Below are 6,339 nucleotides of genomic sequence, written 5' to 3' on the forward strand. Positions count from 1 at the left end.
GCATGGACCCTCTGACCATGTGTCGACTATGTCAACCTGCGTACCCACCCCGAAAGGGAATTGCACCGGCAAAGTACCTCCCCCTGGGTACCCAAATGTGAAGGAACGGGTTCGAACCTGCGTGGGAGCAAACACAAGTGGGCCCAGGGATCAAAGGCATCGGGTACCGTTGAAGCACTGCTTCTTTGGTGGGTTTAGGGTTTAGGGTTTGGTGTTTTGGGTTTATAGAATAAACCCAAAACACCAAACCCTAAACCCTAAACTCTAAATCGGCCTAAATTTTACTTCACAAAACATGGAAAAAAAACGTTCATATTCTTCACGAACAATATTATCTTGAATGTTATTTTTGTCGATCGTTTTCCCGCCTAAATAATAACATTCATCACGAAGTGTCTCTTCTAAATGTTCATATTTTCGTGTGATCTTGATGCCGGAAAAAAAAAACGAAAAAAAAAAAATTTGCTTCCCCCCGATTGGTTACTTCCTCATTGATTCTGCCCCTATATATATATATATATATATATATATATATATATATATTAATATTAATATTAATATTAATATTAATATTAATATATATGCGCGATGTGATTTTTCGAATTCGGTTGGATAAAATTTAATAGTTTAGCGTTTTGGGATTTGAAAATAATTTGTTATGGTGTGATTGTGAAATACATTGTTTAAACTTTAAAATTCAAATATGCTGATATTTTCAAGCTTTGCGAATTCAAATTTGGTTGAAAAGTACAACACTTATTAATGATTATACTTAAGTAGCGTACATCATATATGCATACTAGCCTTTAAGAGCCCGTGCGTTGCACGGCGGGCCCTATTTAAAAGTTAGTATAAAATGTTAATGAAATTCTTACAAAAGGAACACAACATCGTAAATATAAAACTTATCAGTTGACATGTAAACAAACAATGTTCGAATTCAACAAATGCAATTAAGTTGTTGAAATTACTGATAAAAAGATACATAAAGATAGACACCACATTCACTAAACTCGTAGGTTCATGATTTGGCATCATGTACTTTGTGGTGTCCTTATTAACCCACTCTATAGGAAATCTCTACATGTGAAAAATATAAATGAGTATATTTATATTTTAGATATGAACGGTTAGATTAGTTATATCAAATTTGGGTAATTAGCATTCTTACCAATTTTTCAATTTCTGGATGAAGTATAGTTGCAAAGGAAAACTTAAAGATAATACCTCCAGTATCCATAGATCGGTAAGAACCAACTATAGCCGAAAAAATGCATGCACCTTCAACAAACACCAAAAGTCAAAATTGTACATCGTACATAAAATCAAAAGACTTAAATATAAATCCTACCATAAAATTAAAGGTTGTCTGTTGACTGGAGGTTGTGCGTACAGACTGTTCCATAAAAACAGAACCCTCGATGCAGTTACCCTGATCCCTAACAATTGCAGCTTCAGCTGGAACCGATGGGTTCCTCACAGGCATAGTACCACCTAATTTATTCCTCTGTTGTAAAGAGCACCTACTCACTAACTTCCTAGGTGAGGCAGCTGATGAAATCGAACCTAAATTAACACTACCTGATTGTATAGCACATGCATCATCATTATTATCACTATTATTACCATACGACAACAAATAATATAAAAAACCGAATGTTGAAAACATACGTGTAACAACAAACTAAACGCATCAAAATACATAAGAAACGTAGAGTAACAACCCATAAAAAATACCAAAACATGACAAACACAATATAAAGTAAAAAAAGAATACAATCAATAATAAAACGTACTACCTTCAGCAAACTAATACACATACAACAGATAAGAACCCGTGAAAGAAACTGAATTAAAACCTATAAAGAAGGAGGAAAATGAGAATTACAACGTAAAATATGAACTAAATAAAAACCACGGAACTATCTAACGAAACTGGATATGATCTTATATTTAATACATATTTTAAGTTTACAAATGAACTTAAAACTGTTGTAATCTGTTATAGGTTACAAAGATGAGCACTCCTTGAAGATCACATTTCAAGTTTACAACGGAATTGCTATTGATCAAATATTAACGTAGCAGTATATATGTAGCAGCAGCAATGCTACTATCATAACTCCAAATTATTCTTATTTTGTAAAAAATATATGTAACTATATAGATAATCTATACACAATTCATTTACACCACAATCAAATCCTACAGTACTTAATTTTTCTAACATCTTATAGGGTCAACAAAACATACAAAAGCAGCATGCATAAAACAGTACATATATAAATGTTATTGAATAAATCAAACAAAATAGAGCGAACAAAGTGTAAGGAACCTGAATTTTTATCGGTGATGTCAGGAAAAATGGATTGAAACTTCACCTAGTTTATGAAATCACCACCCTACGTTCGAACTAATACAAAGTGGAGCTAATACCTTTAATTGAACCCACCTCCTTCTCAAGGAGATGTAGATAATACCTTTAACTTCAATGATATACCTTCAACTTCATCACCACCAACGTATCCTTTCATCAGGTGTATCCCAACCAACATCTCCTTAAATCAGCTTCGTTTTCAGACAGTTCCCAAATTTGTTTTCTTCGCCAACTTTTAAGGTCACTGGTGCTGATTCAACATCATCACAAAATATTCATTCAATTCGTTAGCTATGAGAATATCAAAATCTGTAAAACCACCTAAAACTTGAAATAATCTCAATTCAATTCAATGCAAGAATGACATATTGATATTAGGTCTAAAATTAAATTTGTGAAAAAACAAAACATACTAACAATCGATATGATAGAAATAAGCAGTTCAAAAAAGTTTATACATCTATATGTTTGGACCCGAAAATAGTCAGCAAGGAAATTAGCAAGTATGAGCTAAACAATATTGTTCTGGGCAACAAAGACCAAGTCACTGACAAATTATATACTTCATTTGAATTTTGAAGTAACACAATGAGGCATGTGCTTTGGTAATTGACTTTGGGAGTTGTAAAAGCCATTTTAACTTACTTCATGTCAGGCTCATTTTCATTTTTTCCCATTTGACTCTTTTAGATAGGCATATAAGTCGTATCTACTCATTCTTCAGTGACATGCCTAAAATTGCAATCATATATAAATATTGGGAGTTGGGACAATCTTTGTAGAGCATTGCAGTAGCTGAAATCAAAATAAAAAACAAATATTTAAGTGGCCCAAAATGAGATGATGAAGCAATGGGTACATAATTTACCAAACCTAATACATAAACGAACTATCATCATACTATATACTGTTATCGTAGTCATCATAATAATGCACAAAAATGAAAGCAACCCTTAAAGTTTGCTTAAGTCGTAATAATATCTACATAGAAAAAAATGGAATCAACCCTTTTATAATATATTTGTAGACCGAATGATTAAAAATGCACAAAATGAAAGCAACTTCTACATTTATAATATATGTTATCTGTGTATTCAAAAGACGATGTTACTGTTCTAAAAAGTTACAACATATGTTGATCAGAAATTAATCAGTAGCAATAGCAATTTCTACTAAAACACGTTCTAAATGAAGCAAAACAAATGCATATAATGAGCAAGTGCAATCATCAGGTAAAATATCATGTTATCAATTAGTTGGCATTGTTAAAGCAAACCTAATTTATTATAGTTCAAATGATAAAAACACCAAACCTAAAGGAGGAACCTGTCTAATTCAGAAGAGATCTTATATGGCTTCTTGCATCCTTCTCCACTTATAAGTTCGGTACCTATTATAAATGTATAATATACATGGCTATAGTCAATATAAGATTTTAAAAAAGACATGTACCATGTGTGTAACTATATGAAAACATATAAAGTTGTCACTTGCAGCAAACTATTATTTAAGTCATCTATGTGATTAATAAAGTGTAAGTGACAAAAAAATGTGAAACACAGATACAAACAGACATATGAATATACAAACACCATAAAACTGATTATGCAACACTACTATATAGAAAGTGAGATGAGTTTGCCATTTTACATATCAAGATATTTAGCAAGATCACAATCAAGTTTAAAAAATAAGATTCGGATACAACTTTAAAAATAAAAGATGTTATATAAGTTGGTAAATTATACAGATAATGTACCTTAGAGTTGATGAATTGTACTAAAAAATTATATTCAAACAGACATCAACATATACTTAGAAGGATCACAATCAAGTTTAATAAAAGCCAATTCACACATAACACACACACCGTATACAATCAATAAAATATACAGAGAAATCCCAATGGCCTATCAGATCACAATTATAGACGTTTGAAAGAATCTTGTAACAATGAATGATTTGGTGATTGAGCAAAAACAGACCACAAAATAAGTAACTGTAATGGAATTTCCAGTTGATAAATTAGTAAAATTTATAATATATATAAAAAAAATTCGATTGATTACCGGTCACTCAAATTAACGATGAACAAATTGCAATTGATTGAAGACATCCGACGGCGATGTATCGTATCAATTATAACGGCTTGAGCACAGTTGGGTGATTTCAGATTGTTGTTTCGATTTATCTTTCGACGACATCATTGAAATTGAGTAAATCATTCGGGTGCTTCATCAGTGATTCTTATATTTCGAGTTTTATAATCGATGAATCAGATGGTGGTAGTTTGATCTTGTTTTGGATCAGAAGCCGGATCGATGGCGATAATCGATGGATCAGATGGTGGTAGTTTGATCTTGTTTTCTTTTTTGAAGGTTGAGGGGTTTGGTTGGTTTGGGTTGTGTGTAGAATTAAAGAGGCGTGATTTCTAGAATATGTAAAGCAAACGACGATCTACCTGGTGTATCAAAGTTTTAATTCTTCGATCGACTACCGTTTTCTTAGAACCCTAATTTCAATGTGCAATAGAACAACAACCACAAACCTACGATTGTTCAATCATTGTAACGGTATGTTTGAATCGTCGTCGTCTTCCGCAACGGATCCGATTAACTGATTGGAGAAGCTTCCGGTGATTAAGAGCATTGCCGGATATAATTGTGTGATTTTTGAATGTCTGTAGAGAGAGAGTTTGAGGGGACGATCGATGCAGGGTTTAATTTTTTAAATCGAATGAGGAATGAGGTAGGGTTGTTTGAGATGGGGTTGGGTTGGTGCCAGGTGGTGTTTTTCTGGGCTGCATAGGTGGAATTTGGTGGCCAATAGTAGAGTGACAAATGGATTGGGAGAAGGTAAATGAATGGAAGGGTGACATGTGGCAGTAAGCCACACGGTTTGTAAAGGGTAGAGAAGATTGCGTAACATCATTTGTTGAATGACGTTTTAAATGAAATTATAATTTTCTTTGTCTTTCAATTTTAACCAAAACAAAACCAAGAATAGAATTTAAAAGTCTAAGACGAATCAGAACGGAACTAAAATCAAATTCGGTTTTCGGTTGAATATTGAGTTTGCTTTCAGAAGTTCAAAAATCGTAAATTACCGAACCGATTAAACCAAAGAAAACTAAATTCAAATCGATGAACACCCTACTTAACAAGTATTTTCTGTTTAGCCGCTGACAACTTATACGAAAAAGACAACTCATATAATCGCTCGTTACTCCACTTCTCTATCGTATTTGTCCACTTTGGTGGCTTCGACTTTCATAAAATGGTAAGTATACACTGCCTCAAATTTAAAAACTTAAAAATACACTGTTGGTGGATATGATGGTAATAAGTACGTCGTAACTGTGAAATCTTTTGATACCCGAATGGATTTTTAAGGGTGTCTTTTATGTGACAACAACAACCATCAGGTCACCATGTGAGTCATAATTTAGTGACATTGAAATGACATCTAGCTAAGTCCAATATTGTTAAGATCTCCCACAACTGCTTTAATACTTAGGGCCTGTTGAAATAGATAATCGATGTCATAACAAACCTTGAACTGATGTGCTCCCATTGGCAGTCACCTAACTATGATAAAGATACGCCTTATCACAATCCCAATCATAATGTTGAGTACTCTCCGTCATATATTATAACAGAAACACACTCATATTGGTCGAAAGCGGCTTCACAGAACTTGTGTTTATAATCAAACCATGTCGTTGAATAAAAATTTAACAGCATGGTTTTCTTAAAAACATACGTTTGTGAAGCCGCTTCCGACCAACATGAGATGCTTATGCTATAGTATATGAATGGAAGTACTCTGAGCATTATGATTGGGATTGCGTGAAGACGTATCTTTATCATTGCTATGTGACTGCAAATGAAGCACACCAGTTCAAGGTTTTTATGACAATAGTTATCTATTTCAACAGGCCCTAAGTATTTAAGTAAGGTAGG

At 33.1% G+C, this 6,339-nt stretch overlaps 1 long non-coding RNA gene across 4 annotated transcripts; it reads right to left on the reverse strand.

The window, feature by feature from the left end:
- Positions 1-809: 809 nt before the first annotated feature.
- On the reverse strand, positions 810-5,098 carry LOC139852522 (uncharacterized). 4 transcript variants are annotated; one of them, XR_011761111.1, is made up of 5 exons: positions 4,447-5,098; positions 3,704-3,767; positions 3,023-3,172; positions 1,352-2,627; positions 810-1,281 (listed from the first exon to the last, which is right to left on the reverse strand). It is a non-coding gene; the product is annotated as an uncharacterized lncRNA (long non-coding RNA). The 4 variants fall into 4 exon arrangements; XR_011761110.1 differs by lacking the exon at positions 3,023-3,172; XR_011761109.1 differs by having other exon boundaries at positions 1,352-3,172.
- Positions 5,099-6,339: the final 1,241 nt, after the last annotated feature.

This window comes from Rutidosis leptorrhynchoides, chromosome 6, assembly GCF_046630445.1.
Source record: "Rutidosis leptorrhynchoides isolate AG116_Rl617_1_P2 chromosome 6, CSIRO_AGI_Rlap_v1, whole genome shotgun sequence".
Classification (NCBI taxonomy): domain Eukaryota; kingdom Viridiplantae; phylum Streptophyta; class Magnoliopsida; order Asterales; family Asteraceae; genus Rutidosis; species Rutidosis leptorrhynchoides.